The sequence below is a fragment of the Gracilinanus agilis genome, chromosome 1 (genome assembly GCF_016433145.1).
Source record: "Gracilinanus agilis isolate LMUSP501 chromosome 1, AgileGrace, whole genome shotgun sequence".
Taxonomy (NCBI): domain Eukaryota; kingdom Metazoa; phylum Chordata; class Mammalia; order Didelphimorphia; family Didelphidae; genus Gracilinanus; species Gracilinanus agilis.
In genome coordinates this window covers 389,090,927-389,116,376 of record NC_058130.1, presented here as the reverse complement: position 1 = coordinate 389,116,376, position 25,450 = coordinate 389,090,927, and the positions used below count along the sequence as shown (strand labels likewise).

Genomic DNA, 25,450 nt, shown 5'->3' with positions numbered 1-25,450 from the left:
TGTGTGTGTGTGTGTTTGCTTGACTATTGCATGTTTTTTCTTAAAAAATACCATATATGTTATATTTGTAAACAAACTTGTTTCTATAATTAAAAAACTTGTAATTTTTGCATTTTGTTTTCCCTTCTCTCTGAGATTTTCAATGCCATTCTCTCCACTTCTAAAAATCGCTACGGGAAGAGGAAAATGGCATAGTCTAATCAAGTCCCAGTTCCTTTTTCTTTCCCCCCATATAGCAAAATGTGTAGTTTTTAACTCATTCTCCCCACTGGAGTGTCTTCACTCCTTTTGTGGATCGTTTTAAAGAGAAAAGAGCTTCAAATTGGACCTAGAAATAAAAGGCCCCTTCTTCATCCTCATGGGAGAAGCTTAAAAAATTAATTTCTCCTAAGATTTCCCCCTCCCCCTTTTTTATTTGCCTCCATTATAAGGCTAACAGAGCCACCACTCCCCCTTTTTTTTTCTTAAGATTCCCAACCCCCTCCACCCTCTCAGCCTCTCGATATTTTCCAGCCATCTTTAGCAAGGCCTTGCTCTCCAGTAGCTGCGGCTTGCGGCCGTTTAAAGGACTGACTCAGATCCTAAAATGTCTGATTGAAATACACGTTGGACAAAAAAAAAAAAAAAAAAAAAAAATCCTCTCTCCATCCTTCTCACCACCACCACCATCACCAGGGCGAGAGTTAAAATCCAGCAGCCCCATATGGGTGAGACTTGGCAGGTCTGTCAGACTTATTTTAAAATTCGTAATAATCTAAGCTAGTTATAAGAATAATAGCATATTGCATGCCTTTCTCTCTAACCAACACCCCCCCTCCCCAATCTTCCCTTCCCCCATTCCCAGCCCCCCCTCCCCTCCTCCCCCTTCTCCCTTTCCTCTCTTTTGTTCGCTCGGCTCTCCGGCCGTGCCTGGGCGAGCTGGGGCCACGGCGGCACCCTCCCCTCCCTCCCTAGGCCGCAGCTTCTGCTCAGCCCCGGGCTGGCGGCGCCGCGCGCGGCCTACTCTGCCAAGCTGCCCTGGGTCGTCGCGCGCGGCTCCCCGGGAGAGAGGCACAGGGCCGCGCGCGGCGGGGACCCGAGCGCCGGCGCCCGCCTGCCCGCCTGCTCGGCCCGGGGCTTCAGACTTTCCAGGCCCCGGGGTATCTTGCGGTGGGGCCCGGCCCGGGCGCCCCTACTGCTGTGGTTGCTCCTGTTGCAGCTGCCCGGGGAGCTGAAGCTGCGGCGCAGCCAGTGGTGGTAGTAATAGCAGCAGCAGCAGCAGCAACAGCAGCAGCAGCAGCAGCAGCAGCAACAGCGGCGGCGGCGAGGCCGCCCCAACACACACACACAGACCCAGGCAGCGGGAATGCAGATGACACGCCCGTAATATGGAAGCAGCCGCCGCCGCTGCCGCCGCCGTAGCAGCAGCAGCAGCAGCAGCCACGACAGCTACAGCAGCAGCCGGCGGCGCCGCGCTAAACAAAGGTCATCAGAGCCGCGGCCCAGACACCCGGGCTTGACCGCTGCAAAGGCCAACACCGGGAAGGGGGTGGGTGTGCGCCTCTGTGTGTGAGTGTGTATATGTGGGTGTGGGTGGTTGGAAAGGTGAGGGTCGGAGGGCAGGAAGGAACCAGGAGAGGGGGGCGCTGGGTAGAAGACTGGAATGGGTGGTGGTGGTGGTAGAAGAAGGGGGGTAGGTAGGTCGCGTTTGCATCTGCCTCTGGCTGCTGCTTCCACGGCAGGGGTGGGGTGGCAGTGGGGGATTCTAGTCCCCTTGGCCTGACTGCATTGGCCTCTCCAACCCTTTCTCTGGGGAGAGCTTCTCTTCCTTTTGCTGCCACTTTCGTGGGGGGTTGCAAAAGGGAGCCGCTGGAGCTAGGCCCCACGGCTTCTGAGAGGGGGCCACGTGAGCAGTGGGGCACTCCTTCTCCTCCTCCCCTCCCCCAGCACTGTCTCTACACTGTTTATTTTAAAGGGGCCTCTGTCCCCCCACTCCTCCCCTTCTTCCCCTTCATCCTTCCTTCTCCTTATGGACATCCCCAGCTTTCTTCCCTGGGGTGAAGGGATTTGGACTTTTTTTCTCCCCAGGTGCTTGAAAGAAGAGGAGAAGGTTGGAGCCAGAGGAGAGGGGGGAGGGGGGTGGCCGTCTGGCCGGGTGGGCGGGCGTGGGGCATGTGGTGGTGGTAGTGGTGCTGGTGGTGGTGGCAGTGTTGGGAGAGAGGGGAGGGCAGCCAGGGAGGTGGGGTGGAGTGGAGTCGGGGTGTCAGGCAGAGAAGAACCTGGTCAACAAGCCCGCAGCTCTCTGCTGTGGGGTTGAAGGCCGTCGTGTGCAGCAAACGCATCCTGAGTGAGGACAGAGCTCTAGATTTTTCTTTATTGGGGGGCTCTTTGTTAGCTCCCAAACCAGACACACACAGACACACACACACACACACACACACACACACACACACACACACAAAGATCTGAGCCAGGTTGTGGGAGGTAAGTGGGGAAAGGAAGGAGGGGGAAATGGATGTGCTGGGAGCTTCGGGTAGAAGGGAGGGGGGAATGGGGCCCTGAGAGGCTTTAGGGGAGCTGCAGAGGTGAGCATTTCCAGGGTCTGTGCATGTGTGTTGGGGGGGGGGGATACACGAGGACTTCCCCCTCCTCACCAGGACCAAAAAGGAAAAGCAACCCCTAGCGAGATCCCCCCTGCGCTGTTGATTTTCAGGGACTTGTTGGCAACTCAGCGAGGGTTGCCATAGCTTTTTTATGTAGGGTGACCAGAACCGGCTGAAACTGGTTTGAGGCAGATCAGCTCCTGAACACAATGCAGTCACTGAGCTACTACAGTGGGATAGCAGCTTCCTCCCTTCATGGCAGCCAAAAGCAGAGGAGCTTGCAGGAAGGTACCATCCCAACACAGTATGTGAATGCACACTTTAGACACCACACAGCACTGGTATGTGTCTAATGTAGTCCTAAAAGATTCTGGATAGGGAAGAGGAAGAAAAAAAGATTGGACAGGTTTGCAGGATCTGAGGTTACTTGGTCTTTTCCTGCCTTTTTCTTTTGCTTAAGGGATGGACAAGGAGCTGAGATTTATGACCCTTATTAAAGAAAAAAAAAATGTGCTTTGCTAGGGTGGGGACACTTGGTTTTTGCAGTCTCTTTCTCTTTCTCTTTTTTTAACCAAACCAAACCAAAATGAACTGATGGCTTTGTAATTGTAGTTTTATTTGTGACTTGGAGAATGCTGCTTTGCATGCTGTTTTCTTTTGCAGGAGTCTTGTGCTTTTCATCTTAGATGTTATTAAAGGGGGTGTGTGTGTGTGTGTGTGTGTGTGTGTGTGTGTGTGTGTGTGTGTGTGTGTGTGTGTGTGTGGATATGTGGGGGTGGGGGTACATCTGACTTTTGTGAAGGCCGAAAGGTAACAATATTGTTCTAGGAATGAGCATAAATGCATTGCAGTGATGCTGTGAGGCATACATACTGTCTTTTTTTTTTTTTTTTCTTGTAGGCCTATTGACTGGGGCTGCTTTTAACCCTTTCATATTTGCAGAGGTATAATGCATCTGTGTGACAATAACTGAACATTGATCAGTCTTTTCAAAAGTTCAAGGTTCAAAAGGTGAGATATGATATTTTGAGCATGAATATAATAATTTGAAGACACATGCATACACAGATTAACTCTGACAACTGATTGGTACACTGGTGAAGAAACTGTAGTTTGACTCTACAAGAAATACTTCTCTCTTATCCAAGTTTAATGGGATTAGATTGACTTTATGATGACATTGTTATCAGAACTAATGTAGGATGGCTTCATTTTGAATAGCATGTGCATAGGCATCTCGTTCCGTTTCAAGAAATAGGCCTTGATAAGTGCCAAGTGCAAATACTGGTAAGAAACCATGGGCCTTGTGGGGAAAATGCAATGTTTTGTATTGCACTATGGTCCTAACCATGTAGCATTTTCCTTGTGGTTACATAAAAGGTAACTGCCTCATCAGAGGGAGGCCACCTGGTTATCATTTTAGAATTTAGAGGCTTTGGATTTAGATCTATGTTTTCTTCATGCAACTGACCAGCTTTATTTTACTTTGCAGCATTGTCTCATCCTGAAAGGGATTCATTTGGGACCAAATAGAGGGATGTTTTAGTGATTTTGATGATGATGATGGGTGTGTTGGGGGGAAAGGTTAGTGTAGAGGGGATAGCTTGGAAGGTGAATGTTCTAGTGGATTATCTGTAGGGTACATTTTAACATGGAATAATAATGAAATATCAGAAGAACCCTGGACAGGCTGGCATCCTCTGCCAAAGGATGCCTATTTCCTACCCATAATGTCACAATCATGGATAATGGAAAGTCTTAAATATCTTAAAAGTATATTCTTAGATTTGAGTTGGCATTTAAATTTATCATGGAAAAGTAAAGACTTTAGAGAAAGAGAAGAGAGAAGAAAGCAGTAATGAATGTAGCAAAGTGAAGAACAAAGGCTGTTAAAGCTTACACAGGAACACTAAACATTTTGCCTTGGGGATCCTTGCGAAAGGACTGTAACTTCCTAAAACAGGAAATCAGCAACTCTAGACTCTTATCCAAAATGATGTTAACAAATATAACCAGTCTTGCTTGTTGGAGCTTAGTAAAACTATAATCATAGGGTGAGCAATAGAAGGAATGACTGAAAATGAATTTTTGTGACTAGGGTGAAGTGCTTATTTTGCTCTTCTGTCTGTTCAAAAAGAGCAGACAATCTCAGAAACACTGAGCATTTTAAAATTAAGTTAAGTTATGGTAGTTGTACGCAGCATAGCTGCATTGAAATGGGTGGCAAGTATAGAAGGGTGTTTTTTTTTGTTGTTAATTAAAATTTTACTGTGACTTCAGAACCTAAGGTATTTCAATGAAGCATAACAAAAGGAAGAGAAGATTGCTCTCTGTAGGTAAAAAAAATACTTTGTGCAATGTTTTGTATAGATATTCTCTTAAGATTTGCTAAACTAGTAAAATAATGGAGTAAAATTCCTTTACAGATGTTGCTAAAATTATTTTTCAAATTCAGCATCATTTCTGAGTGCCAGAGATTCTGTATTTCACCATAAGAGAATTATGCTTGCAAAGCAGTCTCAAATCCACGTTTCATATTTATTGCGTTTTCTATCCTAAACTGCCAACCAAAATTCATATGACTAAACATAATCACTCTTAATTTTAGAACAATAAGCTGATTTAAAATTGTGGTCACTAAAATCATTCCCTTAAAGTGAGTTTCTTTTTTATTTAAATTTGAAAGACAAACCTCTGATGAGTGGCAGATTTTTTTTTCCCCTAAGATGTTAAAAATGCCTTTTGGGAATTGCACGCATAGAATATACTTAAATAGCATTCTGGTTTGAAGTCCTGTTGGTGGTTTTAGCTTTATGTTTTCATAAATCTTCTGGAAAATAGCATTTGGTTTTTGTATGTAGGCCAGTATTTCCAGCTGAAAATGCTGTTAACGTTGGAGGGCTGGTTCTCTGCATCAGTAATCATGAGCTCATCTTGGATTGAGGTTTGTCTCCAGTATTTGGACTTACACAGAGGCACAACAATTTAGCAAGTTTCAGGTCCCATTTGAGAGGTAGCTGAAGTTGGAAATGTGAATACAAACCAGGTCGATTATGCGTTAGCATGTTGAGTCTTGGGAAAGGGGCAAAATGTTGACATAGACATTTCGGGGCCTTTGCTTTGATGGTAGCTAGTTGTACACGCCGGCAGGCCCTGCCCTACCTCACATAGAAAGCTCTCGTTGAGATTGCCTGCAGCTGTACTGAAGTATTTCTGAGCATGAATTATAATCCATTTTGGAGAAAGAATGTGTTTATTTGGCTACAGAAGGTAAACTGAAAAGAAAGTAAAATTGGAGTTTTGAACCCATACTTTTTAATCTTCTATTTGGAAAAAATTTGTTTTGGTGTGTATTAAATTATTGACTTAAAAAAATTAATGGCATCTGATTTATTGAGAAAGATAGGCTCTTTTCCCCTATGTTTTTTTCCTATTTTACTTTTTTGGGGGGGTGGAATAGCTTTTCAAAAGGATATTAGAGGAGGAAGAGAGAGACATTATCATTTAACAGGTTTTTTTCTTTATTACCTGTTGGCTAGGTTATTTGAGTTGTATGTAAGTTAAAATTTTGCAGCTTGCAATTTTTTTTTTTTGCTTCCCTTAGAGTACTTTCTTGAGCTTTCCTCTGGGGTATAGAATATCTCTAGTTGGTTTCAAATAACCTTCCCATATCCTTTGAATGGTATTTGGTAGAACTCTATTTAGCCAGAGTTAGATGGCTAGGTTGCCCTGACGTAGAATGTCCAAACTTGGCCAATAAAAGGAAAAGAGGGCATTTAAAATAATACTGATTTACTACTTTTGACTCCCTGTAACTACAACTCTCCTAATGAATTTTCTTCTTTGTGTTAATATTTTAGATAATTATGTTTTTCATGAATTAAGGGATAACATCTTTGAATGATAAAAGAAACAGCTACCCCTATCAACTGAAAAAAGACAAACCTTATAAATTACATTTTAGACTTCTGATGTCATATGGCATAACAAAAGTTTTATGAATGGATATCAAAATGTGAGATGAAGTGATAATGGAGAATTGTCTAATGGGATGACATGCTTCATAACCCAGAACTAATCTAAATTAGATAAAAGTGGAAACAAAAAAAATCAAAGTACTAAAATTTTTTATTCTTTACAGCTATATTTCCAGAAATTTAATTTTTATAACCATCTTAAGCTTCATTAAAATATTAAAAAACAGTAGTTACATCTAACTAAAAGCTAGTCCCAAATTCTAGGTTTATATAGAAAGCAGTTAGATTCTGTATTTGTAGGAGAGGCACACTCTTCATGTATGTCATGCATAAGGGAATTTAACCTAGTTATAATTTGTTGATCTCAAAGAATATTGTAAGGATAGGTGCTGACCTATGTGACATGCCCATTTGAGTCCCTTCTATCATGATTCAGGGACTTGTCATAGTGTACATGAGTTCCACCCAAGAGTTCTCTTCATAGATTGCAGGTAGGCTAATGAAGTGGCCCCCAAATATTGGGCCTTCCTGTCAGAAGTAAACAAAGGGAGGTGGAACCTTTTACAGAAACACCAATCTAGGGTCCCTTAGGAAACTTTGAATATGCCAGGAATAATTAAGCAAGACGGATGCCCACAGACTTTTGACACAATTCTTTTGGTGCTTAGTCGTCACACCTATGAATTTGTCAATCATTCCATCTCTTTCAGTTAAATCATTTTTGCCCTGCCCTTCCTCTAGGGGAAGGAGTCATGTCTGACCAGATTAGAGAGAGAGAGAGAGAGAGAGAGAGAATGAATGAGTGTTAATTAGTTGATAGGTCTAGCCCGAAGACTGTAGCTTGCAATTGGCAACTGAACTGAGAAATAACTTTGTTATTGACATTAATAATAATGATCACAAGCCTGATTTGTTTCTGTCGATATATAGCATTTGAAAATTTACAGATCTTTATATCCACTAACAACATAGATGCCTAAGGTGACCTTGACAGATATGAAATCTATTTCATCCAGTAAGCCACATACAATTTTGTTTAGTCAGGTAAAGTTGTCAGTAATATTTTGGTACCAAATATTCCAGGCATTTTGAGGAGTCTGTTTGACCAACTGGATAGAATCCCTGGCCTGGAGTCAGAAAGACACCTCCTGAGTTCAAATTTAGTCCCAGACACTAGATGTGTGACCCTGGACAAGTCACTTAACTTGTTGCCTCAGTTTCCTCACCTGTAAAATGAGCTGGAGAAGGAAATTTCAAATTACTTCAGTATCTTTGCCAAGAAAACCTTAAATGAGGTCACAAAGATTCAAATATGCCTGAAAAATGACTGAACAACAAAATTCTTAATATTTCTCAAAATCAAGCTCTGATAGAGAGTGTAGCAAAACTATTAAAGTGTCATATATTCCAGTCTCCAGGAAGTATCCAATACCAAATATGATTCCAGAGATTCCTATTATCTTTTCAAGGAAGATGAGCCAATTGGATTAGTTGCAAATGCTACAAGTGACTGTCTTCTCCAAATTCCTATGTAGCACCAGGGCAATTTAAGACCTGGTCTTCTGGAACAATTGATAGGCTGCTTTTTTATGCATGTTCATTCAGAACATAGCTCTAGTCTTGATTTCATTGTACTATAATCAAACCCAGATTCCTTATACTCTTATTCAGTTTTATAATCCTTAGTGAACTGTAGATTAGGATAACTGAAAAATCAAAATAAAACATCCTGAATTTTATGCACATACATACATTCACACACACACACTCTCTCTCCATCCCATTCATCAAATTTAAAGATTTTATGTAGAAAGCAAGGATTAAATGTATGATTGTGTCTAGCCTTAAAAATTAGGTCCCTCTACTACTATAATTATATCTGGGTAGTTGGGACACTGAGAAGGAGATTCAATAGTCATCTCTTTTCAGTTTGCCTTTCAATAGACTAAATTATCATTAACTTTTTTCTCCAGGACAGCCAGGATTTGGGATATAAATTCTTCTACTTCCTTTGTATTATTGAAAGTACAGAAATATGCATGTTACTTCATAGAGCCAAACAGGTGTTAAATTAATCTTCATTTGCTGGAGTCCCCATGAAAGATAGTAATGACTCTTTGCTCTAGGTTTTAGGGGTATAACTGGTTCCCTGCTTTTCTTACATTGTGGTGGGTTCCACTTTTCCTACTCTATTTTCAAACTAATTGTGGATGGGATAGGGAGAAGCATGTAGGAATAAACTCAGAATGAATCTTACTGATATTCATTAATTAAGTGTTTTATCTTTGGAGGGTTTTAGTTACAGGGACTGAATCTAAAGCGAATGAAATTTGGGAGCAGAGGGGGCATGTTTCTTTTTTGGCTTTACTTTGCAGTCAGAGAGCTGAAGTCTGAATTCTGTAGATGTGTTCATCCACTTGGATTTGGATTCAGGAAAAATTTAAACCTGTCTGTTATTCATATTGTCTGGCTGGTTGTTCCATAGGAAAATTTGTGTTGACTTAAGGCATTAAAGAAGAGTTTCTTTGCTTTAACTGATCCAATAGAAATATTAAATTTCTCTATATAAGACAATAAGAGGGAGTGTATGGATGGAAAGCCAGCCTTGGAATCAGTGAGACCTGGGTTCAAATTCCATTTCTCAATCATTTTGAGAGTATTCTAGGGAACTCTCAAAGGCTATTAATTTGCAGAATATTTGCTGAACTGTGTTGGTAGGGGAAGTTTCCTCTCTGGGAGCACCCTGCACTAGTGAAATCATAGGTCTTAACAAAAAATGGTGTGTATGTGTGGGCAATTAAATAAACAAGTATCTAATTTTTCTCATTCATGATTTGGATGTTATAATTCTTACTCATTTGGGGAGTGGTACATAGAAGATTAGAAGATAGGACATTGTTTTTTTTTATATAATTGCCAAGCCCTTTTTTCCAATTTTTTCACAAAACTGTCAATACTCTGGGTATCATGGAATGACCAAAGATAATTTTTCTTCCCCAAACAGGGCACAGTGGGATTGAGATTCCACATAGAATTTATTCCTTTTTTTAAAAAATCTTCCTGATGGGGTGGGAGAAGGAAGGCTGGCTCTCTCTCTCTCTCTCTCTCTCTCTCTCTCTCTCTCTCTCTCTCTCTCTTTCTTTCTCTCTTTTCTTGAACTAGAGGAAGATGGACAACCAGAGAATAAGAACAGATTGGAGATGTAGATGGGGATGACTCTACATCAGATGTAGAAAGTAGAGTATGTGAGATTAGACCTACTTCCTCTAATGAAGACCACCACGTCTTGTGGGGATTAGGGAACTGGGAATGAGGAACTAGTTCTGATCAAAGAAGCCTACTCAGTGATTTAACATAGACTTAATAGATTTAGAGGTAGAAGGGACCCTAGAGGTCCAACTTTACTTTACAGATAAGGAAACTGAGGCTTAGGATGATTAAGTGGCTAGTTCAAAATGACACAGCAAGTAACTGGGTAAAGTGGGATTTGAGCCTGAGTCTTTCTGGTTTTCTAACTCCAGAAAGTGTGGCCTTATAGAGTGATATAGCATTTGAACAAAAATTCCTCAGGATTTGGTAAATCTTGTTTTACTGGATTATTCTGTTATATTGGGCAATACCACTGGGAACTGTTGATCTAGGTTCTATTGGAAAAATGCATAGATGTAAAATTTTACATCCTACATGTGCCAGATCTGTTGTTTCCCTCAGTTCATGTGCCAAGTACTTTTTTTAAATTTAAATTTAATTTTTATTACATGCAAAACACACTTCCACATTGATCATTGCTGCAAGAGCATGCTCATATATAACCAGAAACCCAAATAAAACCATTAATACATTTTTTTTCATAAATACATTGATGTGAAAGATAGTACATTCTTCATCCATCTGACTCCAACAGCTCTTTCTCTGGAGGCAGATTGCATTCCCTGCATTTCAGGAATTGCCCCAGATCGTTGCATTGCTCACTTCACAATACTGTTGTTACTGTGTACAATGTTCTCTCGGTTCTGCACATTTTGCTTTGCATCAGTTCCTATAGGGCTTTCCAGCTTTTTCTGAAATCATCTCGCTTATCATTTCTTACAGCACAGTAGTATTCCATCACCAACATGCACCACAAGTGCTAAGTATTTTAGATGAACTATTCTTTGCCAGAGGACCTAAGGTTGGTCCCTGACACAATCAGGATCTGAACCAGGAAGCTTACTCAATATGAGATTACTGCTAGTGCTTATAATCTAGATTACTACCCTGGGTTCCCACTCCTGTTATTCATACTGCATCTGATTCCAGTCTTCTAAGCTCTTGTAGGCTAATTTCCATTCCTGGGATCCTGGACCAGGTTCTCTGACTGGATTCCAGGTCTGTCACCTCTTCTGGCCTTTCATAATCTGCCAAATTAAAATTAAGATTTGTTAAGCCATTACTACTGATAGTATGATGTGGTAGATATGAGTGAACTTATAAAAATTTATGTAAGTTGTAGTTCCTGCCTTAAGGAAACTTAAAAATACAGTATCGAGGCAAGACAAACATTGAGAACAGTAATGCGTAGTAATATTTGATAAGCACCTTAAACAGGAACAAAATATATCATGTGAGGTCTTTTAAGCCTCTGAATATCCTTCTTCACTTCTCCCTACTGATCTCCCTCTCTTCCATTAAATTCAGACTAAAATTCCTTCATTTACTGGAATACTACCCCAACTTCTCTTAATTCTAGTGCTTTTCCTCTGCTAATTACTTACTATTTATCTTTTATATAGCTTGTTCTGTAGACATTTGTTTGCATGTCAACTCCCTAGTTAGATTTTAAACTCCTTAAGGGCTAGGACTATCTTTTGCTTTCTATTTTTTTTAATATTTAATTTTTTTAGAAAAATTTTCCATAGTTACATGATTCTTGTTTTTACTTTCCCCTTCACCCCCTTCAGCCCCCCCCATATCTAATGCGCATTTCCATTGGTTTTAACATGTGTGATCAATCAGGACTTATTTACATATTATTGATAGTTGCATTGGTGTGTGGTTGTTTAGTGTCTACATCCCCAACCATGCCTGCATCAACCCATGTGTTCAAGCAGTTATTTTTCTTCTGTGTTTCCTCTCCTGTAGTACTTCCTCTGAATGTGGGTAGCGTTCTTTTTCATAAATCTCTCACAATCGTCCTGGGTCATTGCATTGCTGCCAGTACAGAAGTCCATTACATTCGATTGTACTGCAGTGTATCAGTCTCTGTGTACAATGTTCTTCTGGTTCTACTCCTTTCACTCTGCATCAATTCCTGGAGGTCTTTCCAGTTCACATGGAATTCCTCCAGTTTATTATTCCTTTGAGCACAATAGTATTCCATCACCAACATATACCACAATTTGTTTAGCCATTCCCCAATTGAAGGACATACCCTCATTTTCCAGTTTTTTGCCACCACAAAAAGCACGGCTATAAATATTTTCATACAAGTCTGTTTATCTATGATCTCTTTGGGGTACAAACCCAGCAATGCTATGGCTGGATTGAAGGGCAGGCAGTCTTTTATCACTCTTTGGGCATAGTTCCAAATTGCCATCCAGAATGGTTGGATCAATTCACAACTCCACCAGCAATGCATTGATGTCCCAATTTTGCCACATCCCCTCCAACATTCATTACTCTCCCCTTCTATCATTTTAGCCAATCTGCTAGGTGTGAGGTGATACCTCAGCGTTGTTTTGATTTGCATTTCTCTAATTATTAGAGATTTAGAACACTTTCTCATGTGCTTATTGATACTTTTGATTTCTTTATCTGAAAATTGCCTATTCACATCCCTTGTCCATTTATCAATTTGGGAATATCTTTTGCCTTCTTATATCCCCCAGGCACAGTGCCTGGCACTTAACACTTAGCAGGTGCTTAATAAATGTGGATTGATTAATCTACCGTCTGTCTCTGACCTTTGGTACTGACGTATGCCCCTAACTTGATTCTAGATGCCTTTTTCTGGCTTGAACACTGGTTGCTAGGCATTCTCTGGGTCATTTCTGCTTCCTACACCCCTGCCCTTACTCTATTTCTCCCAAGTCTTGGCTCTTTACCCCACATCTTCAACCATTTGCTGCCTGAAGTCCTGGCGTTGACAGAATCAAAAGGTAAATTCAATACAGAGATTAGATCCAGGGGATGTTTGGGCTGGAGCCACCTGTTGTAACTTAGTGGTTGTCATAGGGATGGTCTGATCTTGAGTCAACATGCAAACTGCTGTTTTCTTGGCCAGTGCTCAGAACAAACTACCTCATCATCAGATGCCAGGTTGCCCTTTCTTAACTGTGACATAGTTCAATAAAATCAGCAGTAAACCGGGGAGCAAGCTCAGATTTATTGGGTTATAGGACCCTAGATTTTGAGGTAGAAGGGACATTAGGTGCCATCTAGTCTAAATCCTCCATTTTACTGATGAGAAAACTGAAGCTCAGAATTTTATGTAATTTGCTTGGATCACATAGCTATTAAGTGTCAGAGAAACTGAGATTGGCAGTTAGCTTAAATGCTTAAATAAGCTAGACCCTCAGGAAGTGGTCAAGGAAGAAGTGTAGAGTTGGGACGAATTCAGGAAACAGTAGCAGAGTAAGGCTGAGGATCAGCGCTGGTAGTAGGTTAAAGTCAGGATGTCCATAAATAGCTGGGAGTGGATTGAGAAACAAGTCAGAAATCAGACAAATCAAGAGGATACAGAAGGACAGGATTAAAGTTGTGCAATGCTAAAGGATATAGTAAAACACCAAGATAGACACAAAGCAATATGGAAAACCCCAAGGATAGGAAATAAGAGATGAAAGGTTAGAGCAGGGCAAGCAGGAAACCAAATTCAAACCAGTATTGGCAAGAAGAGTTCTGATAACCGAAGTCACTCACTACCTTACACCCACAGCTTTTATATGTGCCAAGCAAGAAATAGTTTCAACATACCTCATCATTATGGGGTCAGGGAGCACCTGTCTGCTACTAAAAAAATATGGATTTGGGGAAGTACTAACATCTGACAGGTAAAAAGGTGAGAGGTAGACATTAAACATAAACACATGACAAAATTACAGTAGAAATGAGACCCTGCCCTCTAGGATATTATAGTCTACTGAAGGAAATGGGGTCAATACAATAAAAATTGGGCATATACATGACTGTTGCCAAAAAACAAGGGCTGACTAATTTCATTAATATGTAAAGATGTTCCTGTTTTAAGCATTTCTGAAAATTGCTTTATGAAGCTTTATGGTGGAATCCTTATAGGATATATATCTTTTTTTGAGATACTACAATTCTTCAAATGAATGAGTCAAGGAAGGAAGTTAAGTAAGTCTTTATTTTAGGGCAGCATTGAAGGACTCAGTTGCTAAAAAAAAGGTGAAAAGTAAGGATTGCTCACTAGGACAATGTATAAATAACAGTTTCTTTTTCTAGCACACTTTACAACTAAAGAAGGGCTTTTATATCTTTTATTGCATTTAATCCACATATTACTAGTCCCATTTTTAGAAATAGGGAAACATCTTGAGAGGCTAAGTAATTTGCACAAATTTTATAACTAGTGAATGGAAGGATGAAGATATAAATACATATAACAACATTGATTGACTATCACTTTTTCCAATAACAGTTTTGCTGTCTAGGACTGAGAACTACCTCCATTACTGTAACTTTTTTGTGTGCTAGTGGCGAGGTATTTGTTAGTTTTGGGTGCTATTAGATTAAAGTTATGTTTTGTAGTGATAGAATCATAGTCCTTCACCAATTTGCCATATGATCAGTTACACCTGGTTTTTAGGTGACTATCTTGATGTGGTGGACAGATTATTGGAATCAGGAAGATCTGAGTTCAAATTTTGCCTCAGATATTGTCTGTGTGATGCTGAGCCAGTCATTAACCTCAGTTTAGTCACTTATCTTCAATTTTCTTGTCTATTAAAATAACAGGGTTGTTGGTAGGCTGAAAAGAGAACTTGTATAAAGCAATTGGCAACCTTCAATTGATAAATAGTAACCATTTTTGTAATAGATTCGTTAAAGGTATAGTCTAGGAGTAGATCCTGAACCCTTCCTTGCTGATGTGGAGAGTAAACTTTTTCCTTGACCTCCTTGCCACCATTTTCTGATCAGATGAGCCAAATTCTAATTTAGAGGAAAAAACACTGGACTTGGTAACAGGGGATTTAGATTTACGACTCTGGTATTTACCAATTTTATAACATTGGGCAAGTCATTCAACTACTTTGATGCTCAGTTTCCTTATCCATAAAATGGGGATAATAACGTACTACCTACTTCACAGGGCTATTGTGAAATAAGTACTTCATGAACTTAACCAAACATTTTAGCTTTTACATATATATACATATACATATACATACACACACACACACACACACATATATATGTCTTGTTACTGGTTAGCATGAAGATATCAGTTAATGTACACTTGGGTATGACTGGCATAATATCTTGTGAAAAGAGTTTCAGCTAAATATTTGAAGGGCCAATAATTTTCTTTGGTGGTGCTAATCTCTTGGACAATTTAATAAAATGTTATAATATAGTTGGAATGAATAGTATTTGGGTTTTAGCTTTTTACATCTTTAGTCAAATAGTCATTCTATTTGCTGACTGCATAGTAGAAAAAAGGGTGCATTTGGAGTCAGAGAATTTGGGTTCGAATCCTGACTGTCCCTTACTTAGTGTGACCTTAAATAAGTCACTTAACTTCATGAAAGATAGGACTAGATGAGGTATCTCAGATCCTTTTTAAGGCTCTAAATTTATCACCCTATAATCTTCAAGAGCTCTTATAACATTTCCTTACCAAATGTGCTCATCATGACCTTGCTGCTGCTGGTTAGGCATTCTAAAGGACTGCAGTTGCTTAGAATACCTCTTTTCAACAAAGAATTTATCATGTTTGTAGCTTCATTCCTTTCAGACCATAGAATCTCTAAGTTACCCTAGGATTATATTACATATCTTATTTGCTTGTTAAATGTTGCATGTAGGTGTTGATTCTGCAATAGATCCTGAAAGGCTATGTGTTAAGTATCTCATAGAATCCTAGTATCAGACTTGGCAGGGAACTGATAATCCAGCAACATAAGTAGAGGACTATTATAATCATTGTTATTTCTGTTCCAATCCCTTTCCCATGCAGGAATACTATCTACAACATACCCAACAAATGGTTAGTCATCCAGCCTCCGCTTGAAGACCTCTAGTGATGGTAAATTCATGATTTTCTAATGCATCCCATTCAATTTGTGGGCAGTTTTAAATGTTAAGGTTTTACTTAAGTGGAGCCAAAATCTTCATTACTGTGACTTCCACTTATTGGTTTGAGTTTGGGCCCCTAGGCAGAATAATTGTTATCTATCTTTCCCAGGAATCTGTTCAATGTCATTGCCAATAAGTGAATAATGATTTCTTTTTTAAGATCCATGACGTGCTCACATATTGGTTTTACACCAGCAGTGTCCAACCCATATAGAAATGAATCCCTGTGGGCTGCATATTGATTTAGAAATCTGCAAATTAAACTTATCTATGTTGTATTATATTATTATTTATTTTGACAAACATTTCCCAAAATTACTTTTTAATCTGGTTTGGACTGTTGAGGTGGAGAGTTTTATATCATTCTCTATATTGTTCACAGCTTGGCTTTGAAAATGTCTCCTCATTAGAGTCAAATGATCTTAATAATTTCTTTACTCTCCCTTCACTATATACACTTATACTTCTTGTGGTATCCATCCCACAAAATTAGAAGCTGTCTTCCTTCAAATTTGACAAACCAGTAACATAAGTATGTTCATATTCAATGGTTGTTCTTGCTCTAAACTTGCTCCAATTCTCCTAGAACATATATTCCCAGGGACTTTATTTTTGTACAAATACACTTTGTATAAAGGCCAGTTCACTGTTTTCTCTGGCCCCCTCTTCTGTGAAGGCTTTTTTGGAAAGTTGAACAAAGTGTTTAGAGGCCCAACCAAAAGTTACTTGGAAAACACATTTTCTGGTTAGAAAAATGAGTGATAATTTCCTGCCCCTTTATACATCATGTATCTTAAAAGCACTGTATAAATGCTATTATATTGTTGTTATTATCCAAAATGCCAATCTAAATCCTCAGGTACATAAAGTTTTAGATTCCTGATGGGCTAGAGGAAACTGTCTTGATAGTTAAAAAAATATGAAGGAGAGATATTCAAGGATAAGGGATAAGAAAATGTCTTAATTTTTAAAAAGGCAAATGGGTGGGATATTTAGTATCCAGATGCGTTTGACTTTAAAAATTCCCTAAAAATTCTGGATTTTTATATTACTAATAGGATATAGAGAGGGAAATAGTGAACACTATGACTCAGGATTTTATGGAGACCAGGTTATACCAGATCCATTTGATTTCTTTTTGACAGGATTATTAGACAACAGATTAAGAGAATGCCCTTGAGTGTTGACAAAGTCTATCATGATCTCCTTGTGGACAAGGTGGGGAGATACAGACTAGATAATAGTGCCATCAGTTGGATTTGAAATTGGTTGAATAGGCCAAAGAGTAGTGATTAATGAATCGATATAAGCTTGGTAGGAAGTTTCTAGTGGAGTGTCTTATGCTGTTTAACATTTTTGTGAATGATTTAAATGAAGGCATGGATAACATGTTTCTTCAATTTATAGATGAATAAAAATTGAGTGATGACACTAGATAATAGTAATATTACAAAAATATATCAGTAGGCCAAAATGATAGACTGAGTCTATTAAGATGAAATATAATAGAAATAAACGTAAGGTCTTATTTTGGGGTACAGATCATTTCATAGATACAGAATAGGTGATATGTAGTTAAGTAACAGCATATATAGAAGAATTCTGGGATTTTATAGTTGAATCAACATGTCACATAATAGGCAGAAAAACTAATACAATCTTAAACTATATTAAGAAAGGAATTAATTGTCCAGAATGAGGGAGGTGATAAGAGTCACACTATACCCTGCTAGAGTAGAATATACATGGAGTTTTGTATTCATTTTCAGCAACTACATTCTAGGACTGACTCTAATGACATATTTTTGAGGAGTATAAAAATGGTTTAGAATAGCCTTTGTGGGTAATATGATAGGGAATCCATTAAAGATCAGAAGGAAGTTTGCCAATCTGCATGAAGGTCCATCTGAAGTTAGTTAACCCGACTTTGTAACTGATAAGGCAACACTGGTCAGCAAAGGAAGTGGAGTAGAAGAAATGTATGGAGGATTTAGCTATGGTTTGGGATGGGTATGGCATAAAAGGGTATGTAAGCCCCATTCTTTTGTCTCCATTTCTTTATCCTACCACACAAGTCCACCAACAAAACTTTTAAATTAATTAGTTATACTAAGTGACCATAATATTTGAGTAATCTGATTGAGAGCTTTTGGTGCTTCCCTTAGTCAGATACTAAAAACAAAAGGGCTGCATTTTTGTGATGACTCTACAGTCAGTGTCACTGGTTTGGTGTTTGTTGAAGGGGAAGAGCTATATGAGTGAAAGTTTTCTATCTTCTGTAGCTTTATGGCGTGAGGAGTAATGCCAGGAGTTTCAAACTTCTTTGTAATGAAAGATCCAAAAGAAGACTCCATTAATGTAAGTAAAGAAGCATATACTCTGTTCCTTTCCTTTTTCTTTTTTCTCACAAAGCCCTACATAATTCAAAATGTTAATGACAAAAGGCATCAATAAAATGTGTTTTTAAAAGTTCTAATAACACTATATTAATAATAATAATAATATTTGAAGCCACCAGAATTCACTCCTGTAATTTTCAAGATAGAATTCTTATATATAGATGGCTCAAAACAATTGGTTTTGATTTTTAAAAAAATATAAAATCAATGTCTGAAGGTGAAAAACAATAAATAAAGCCGCTAGATTGAATAGAGCATTTCAAGGACAAATACTCTAGATACATTCCTGTGGAGCTCTATAAATGCCATACAGTTTTGGTAACATCCTTGCAATTCCAGTTTGAAGGTAACTACAGACTTTCCAAATCAGGAATGATGTTATGCAAATAAAAAGATCACCCAATTCAGCTTCCCCTATCAGCTGAATAAATTCATTAAATTATAGCATATAAATGAGTTCTAAGTACTGTATAAAATTTTGATTGTACCATAAAACTTTGAATTGTATTTGTAAATGAAGAATTACTTATTAGCCAAACAATAATATCTCATTTTATATTGTAATGTAAGGCTTGCAAAGAACTGGAATATGTATTATCTCAGTATGTCTACATTAACGCATGTTAAAACAATACAGAAATGAGTAAATAATTGCTTGGTTTTGAGGATTTGAGTTCACATTGAAGATCCAAAAAGACTTTGATAAACTGGAGTATTAAATTAATAAGAAAAATAAAAATTTAATAGGAGTAAATGCAAAGTCTTACACTTCAGTTTGGAAAAAAAAGTCTAACATGTAAGAGATGATTGGACAGCAATGTTCTGAAAAAGATTCTTGAGCTTTTAGTGGACTGTAATGCAATATAAGTTAGCAGTATCATGTGACACCTTCCAAAAAACAAAAATGAAAACTAGTACACATTTGTTTCTTCACAGTGAAAGGCTTAGCTTCTGAGTATAGAAGGAATTAGTAGTCCTACTGTCCTTTGCCTTGTTTATTTCATACTTGGAGTATTATATTCAGTTCTGGAAACTGCAGTTTAGGAAGGAAATTGTTAAAACTATAGCATGTCCAAAGGAAAGTAGCCAGGGAAAGCTTTGAGTTCATATCATATGAGGATTGATTGAAGAAGCAGAATGATAAGCCTCAAGAAAAGTCTCATGGAAAGCAAAATAACTGCTTTTTAGTATTTGTACAGCTCTTTTTGAGGAAGGGGATTAAACTTCTATTGTTTGGACCTAGAGGAAAGAACAAGAAACAATGGGTAGAACTTGGAAATGGGTAGAACATGGGAAATTTGTGATTGAGGTAACAAAACAAAAGAAAACAAACTTCTTCAAAATTAGAGCTATCCAAAGTGGAATAGATTGCTTTATAAGTTAGTGGGTTCTTTCTCAGAAGTCTTTAGGCAGGCAGACACTGGATGAGCACTGAGCAGTTCTTTTGTAGTGGGGATTCTTTTTGGGGATAGTTTGCCCATTCCCAATGGTCCCTTCCAACTCTAAAATTCCATGGTTCTAATTTCTTTAAAATAACAAGAAAAATGCTAAAAGTCCAGGAATTTTCCATTCTCCCAGGAATGAGTTTGATTAATCAGATCTCTGAGAGCAGAAGCTGGGATGTTGTGCTGTAATGGAGATAGACATTACAGAAACTCTGGCTGCTTTTGAAAATTTATCCATAGTCTTTTGGATAAAACTAGCAAGTAAGCTGCCAGCATATGGCTTTGTATCAAAACAGAAGACCTTCACAAGGAAGAAAAAATTCATACAATTAATAAATCAATTATATTTTAATACTTTGACAAGGAATTGTGCTGATCACTTGAAGGGGTCTTAAAAGATCATTTAATTCCAATCTTTTATTTAGCAAATGTGGAAACTCACGTCTAGAATCATCATGTGACTTGTTTAAGGTCACAAAGCTAGTAGTTAGCAGATCTAGTTTCTAGTACTGTTTTTTAAAAAACCCATTACCTTTTGTCCTATAATTGATACTATCAGTTCCAAGGCAGAAGAGCAGTAAGGACTAGGCAATTGGGGTGAAATGAATTGCCCAGGGTCACATAGCTAGGAAGTTTCAAGGCCAGAATTGAACCCACGACCTCCCATCTCCAAGCTTGGCTCTATTTACTGAGCCACCTAGCTGCTATGATTCCAATTCTTTCTCTTTCATACCTCTCAGATAACATCCTGTGGAGGAACACATGAGGTTCTTTAACTGTATGCTAAGTTAATTTTTAAAAAATATGCTTTCTATAGAGATTAAAGAATAATCAGCAAAATTTGTGACTAGGTAATAGGGCCCATATAATTTGATCAATAAGCATTTATTAAACACCTACTTTGTTCCAGACTGGCACAGTTACTATGCCTTTAGCATGCAAACAAAAAGGAAACTGTTTCAGCCCTTAAGGAGTTTATATCATATCAGAAGAAATAGCATATACTTTAATAAGGACCCTTTCTGGAGCCAGAGCACTTAGGTTCATATTTAGACTCTGACTCTTCTGTATGATCTTGGGCAGATGACATCCTCCTTGGGCTTCAGTTTCCTCACCTATAAAATAAAGGCCTCATCTAGCTCTCTATCTTATAATTCTGTGGATTATAGTAAAAATAAAAAATAAGGTTTGGGGTAAGGAAGAGATAATTAGCCACTGGGTGAGGGAAATCAAGACAGACTTTATGTAAAAGATGACACTTGAGCAAAGTTTAAGGAAATAAGAGAGTCCAGGAAGAAGAGGTGAAGTAGAAGTGAATTTCAGGCAATGATAGAAGAAAACCCTTGTTGTAAAGGCACTGAAATGCCCTATCTGTGCAGGGAAGGATTATATAGAAAGTTTTGTCCCTTTCTGGTTTGTAAATTTGATATTTAACTGCATCTTTGGGGCAATGCTAGTGTGGTCCATTGGAATTGCATATTTTCATATTCTCCAGAACTGAAGACTTTAGTTACTATGTAGAGGCAGTATTGTACAGTAGAAGACTTGGATCCAGATGAGGAAACAATGTAGGGTCAAGTCCTAACATACATTTATCAGCTGTGTGAAATCAGTCAACCTCTCTTCTGTGAAATGGGAAAAATAAAACTTCTGCTAACCACCTCACAGGATGGTTGTGAAAAAACTAATCCTTTTAGTACTGTATAACTGTGTATTATGTAACTAATAGTGACATCTGGGCAAGCTAAGTCTTGCACAACAGACTGAGTTCTGGACTCCCTTTCCTAGGTGGCATTTGGAGAGGAGTTTTCACCTAGGTAACCTAGGTAAATTAATCTTGTTCCTGGAAATAACCATGGCGATGGAATTGAGAACACCCCTAAGGAGGAACACAGCCAAATGAATGAGCTAAGGTTTCTGGGTAGGAGGACTGTCTGTAGCAACATTTACCAGTTGCCAGTCGTCAGGGCCTGCAAGGGCAATTTTGCTTGGAGAGAGTTTTCATGTCAGCAAACTTAAAAACTTTTTCTTTTGTATCTGAGTTTTGGCAATAAAAAAAAAATGAATGAGGTTAATTTTGTTCTTTAAATTTTGGTTTGGTGGTCCAAAGAAGGGCAATGGACAGCAAGTATTTTTGGAAGCTTGATCTATTCAGTAAATTGATACACCAGCATTAAAATACCTTTAAGGCAACAGCTAAGTAAACAGATGGCTATTTTTGTCTCTTTAATAAGAAGAATAAAAGACTCCACAGATTCAACTTGGATTGCATTATTTGGTTTCTATTTGATGCAAATTTAGTTACACAGTGAGAAATCAGTTTTCTGTCTAAAGTTATGAGGAAGGGACCCTTCCTCCAAAGCAGAGTTGACATTTAGTAAAATAATGAGCCAGTAACCTACCTATGATGAACATCTACATTTGTGAGGATTTGAAAAAATTTTTTCCACCTGGGTTTGAAAAAAAAAATCTGAACTAAACTAAAAGGAGCTTCTGTGTCATGCAGGAACAGCCAGTATTGCTAGTTGTGGTTATCGTGGCCTCTTCCAAATCATAGTGCCTCACTGAATGTTTGAAACCACATTGAGTCACAGTTCAGGCTGTGGTTGGAATCACTTCCTGACAGAGCTTCTACTGGAAGCTAAAGCAGTGATGCTTTTTGAAGACTCATTTATTGAACAGATTCTACACTGACAAGTATGATATACGCATTGATTTTTCTCTCTAGCAGGGAGTGTAGAAGATAGAGGAGCCACCTAAAAGGATAAACATTAATCCTTTGAGCATTTTGGTACCACTGCTTTTTCTGAGATTGCTTCTTTCCATTCCATTCCACTTATTGTTTTGAACATCCTGTGTTTTGAGGTAAGGCAGGGACTTCAAAGTTAAGTAGCAGATTTGCAGAGTTTCTAGAAAGGATTGTCTAGGGTATTTGCTCTAATAGGAATTAATGGGATCTTAAAAGGACACTGGAAAGAAATCTACTTGTTCTTTCCTAAAACAGCATTTTTACGGAGTCATTTTTATGTAAGTAGAGTCATGGGAAAATAATAGATCTTCTGTTGACAGGAAAACTTGGTCATTTGAAAAATTAAACTATTAAATGAAAGAATTCTGAAATGTAGATGTGTCTTAATGTGTTCATTTTACACATGCCATCATCTCTTTTTAATTTGGCAAATATCAAAATGCTTTTTACTTTTATGTTTTTCTCCTTAGAAATAGTGCCAGCTAATGAGTTCAAGTGTTGTTTTTTCCTTTCTCTTCTAGAACATTGTACACATTTTCTATGTAGTAATTATTTTAAATGTCTGTATTATACATAGTTAATTATTTGTAGAAGTAATAGGTAGTATGTTGGAGAAAACCTCAAATGGTCATGCGAAGTTTCTGCCATTAAACTAGGTTAAAGGGAGTAAGACAGTCCTCTGAAGGTTAATGAACTTCTCTTTGGCATAGTGCCTATATTTTAGCTGACACTAGCTGAATGGTAGTGCCTATTTAGGACATGACTTAGGCCCAGTTGGCAGACTTTTTTTTTTCAGATGCAGATAATTGAGAAAAACAAGCATATATTATACTATCCATTCTCCTTTGTTTTTGTTACCAAAAAATACAATTAAGAAAATGGGACATATAACTTATACTTTATACTTTTGAATGACATATGCAAATTCGTAAGTACAAATTAAGTATCTTTCTTACTTAGCTCTGTGCTCTATTTATTTAAACACTAATTTTCATTGATACTTAGAAGAAGGCTCTACACCTGCTTTTTCCTTGCTTCTATTAATAGGATAGCTGTTAATTACCTTAACACCTCTCTGTTACTCTTGGAGTGTTAACTGAACTCCCTTTCTCTTCCTGTGTTTAATTATGAATTTCAGAAAGTTGCCTTCCACAAAATGGCTCTCAGTTGAGGTCAGGCCATTTTACTTTTCAACCTTATATAACTATTGAACAAAGCAGAACATTATAAAGAAGGATAGGCAAAATATGGTTTTACTTCATATTTTGTATCCAGATGTTTCTAATATTTAGAGTTTTAACTTAAACCAAACTTGAAGATATGTTGGAAATCAGATTTAGGAGTCAGAGGGAAAGGGTATAGTTCTGTTTGATTCTTTCTTAGAACCCTTTCTTTAATTTGGTGTAGTTCATCAAACTAACGCCTACTGTGGGGTACACTGTGCAAGGTACTGTGGAGACAAGGACATAGATGAAAATGCCCCTTCTGTTAAAGATTTTAAGTTCGAATGGAGAGTATGAAATGTACACAGTACATGAATGAACAAATAATAATAGGCAGTAGTTTAGAGAGTGAGTGGGCAAGGGAAGGAATTAGACAAAGCATTTGCCATAAATTTTAGGAGGGAGAAAGAACTAAAAACCATGGCAAGCAAGAAAGGCTTCTCAGGGTATATTCCCCCTAAGATAGACTTTCAAGGAAGATCAAAATTTTGAGAGGCATAGAAAAGGAAAGAGAGTCATTGAAGGTATGGATAGAGAGACAGAAATTATGTTGAATTTGGAGAAGGTTTAGTAGTCCAATTTAGTTGGAATGCCATGATTGCGAAGGGGAGTAATTGGAAGTTTACAAAAATAGCATGAAGTCCTTTAAATGCTGGACTAAGGAGTTTATATTTTATTCTTGATACAGTAAGGAATCACCAAAGGCCTTTAAGAAGGTGAATGAAATGAGTGATAAATTGTTATTTACAGTAGTCTAGAAGTGGTGAGTACTAGAACTAGAGTGGTCACTGTGTAAGAGGAAAAATGGGATGGATATGAGAGATGGTTTAAAAGTAAAAATTGACAGCACATGGCAAATGATTAGATGTGATAGATGAGAGAGAAAGAGAGGGAAGAGTCAAACATAACTCTGAGATTTTATTAGTGTCTTCAGTAGAAACCAGGCAGGTTAGAGGGAAGGTGAGTTTATTGTTGGACATATTGAATTTGAGATCCAGGTGGAGATGTCCAACAGGGAACTGGCAGTGGGCAACTGGTGTTTAGGTTTGAATTTAAGATGAAAAGCAACTGAGGTTAAGATCAATGGACAAGCCCCTATAGGAGATTAAAGGATGGCATCAGGAGCCCAAGTAGAAGGGTTGAGCCTGGCAAAGAGAAGGGCTATTTCATCCTTTGAAACTGAAGTGAAAGAAAAGACAATATAAGTGATGATGCAGAGAGGTCTTGAGATAGAAAGTGGAAGACTTAATTGAGATGACATTAATTGTCCTTGATTTTCTCACTGAAATTATTTTGGAGAGAATGTACTAAAGGTGGCAATTGGAACATGGGAAAAAGAGGAGAACATTTTTAATAGCCACTGGGGAAATGTGATAGAAAGTCAGTGAGGAAAGAAAAAGGAGTTGGAAGAATATATGAAATTAAAGTAGATTCATTTGGCCTGGTTTTATGATTTCCTCCAGCTGCATTCAGTAGCTTATCTATAGGATCAGAAAATGCAACTGTTATGATCATAGGTCACTTGACATACAGGTATTGAATTTGGAAGTGGATGTTTTTGACAGTAAAATTCCTGAGGACACTGGGGAAAGAGCTTGTTCCTTAACCTGATGTGAATCACAGAAAAGTATGGTAAGATGTATAGTAAAGAAGAGAACACAGAGTAAATTTTCTTGAACCTAAGAGAACATTGATCAACATCTTGTGGGAAACTGGTCATATTATTTAGAATATAATATTAACAACTGTACATTTTAGTTCCTTCTTTAATGCAA

General features: G+C 38.1%; 1 protein-coding gene across 1 annotated transcript in view; it reads left to right on the top strand.

The window, feature by feature from the left end:
• Positions 1-510: 510 nt before the first annotated feature.
• Positions 511-25,450, top strand: part of ZNF532 (zinc finger protein 532) — a 116,068-nt gene continuing 91,128 nt past the window's right edge. Inside the window, exons 1-4 of the mRNA XM_044664533.1 lie at positions 511-721; positions 3,483-3,593; positions 15,741-15,809; positions 18,142-18,217. The gene's annotated coding sequence lies outside the window, so the exon portion shown is untranslated. The remainder of the gene's footprint in view (positions 722-3,482; positions 3,594-15,740; positions 15,810-18,141; positions 18,218-25,450) is intronic.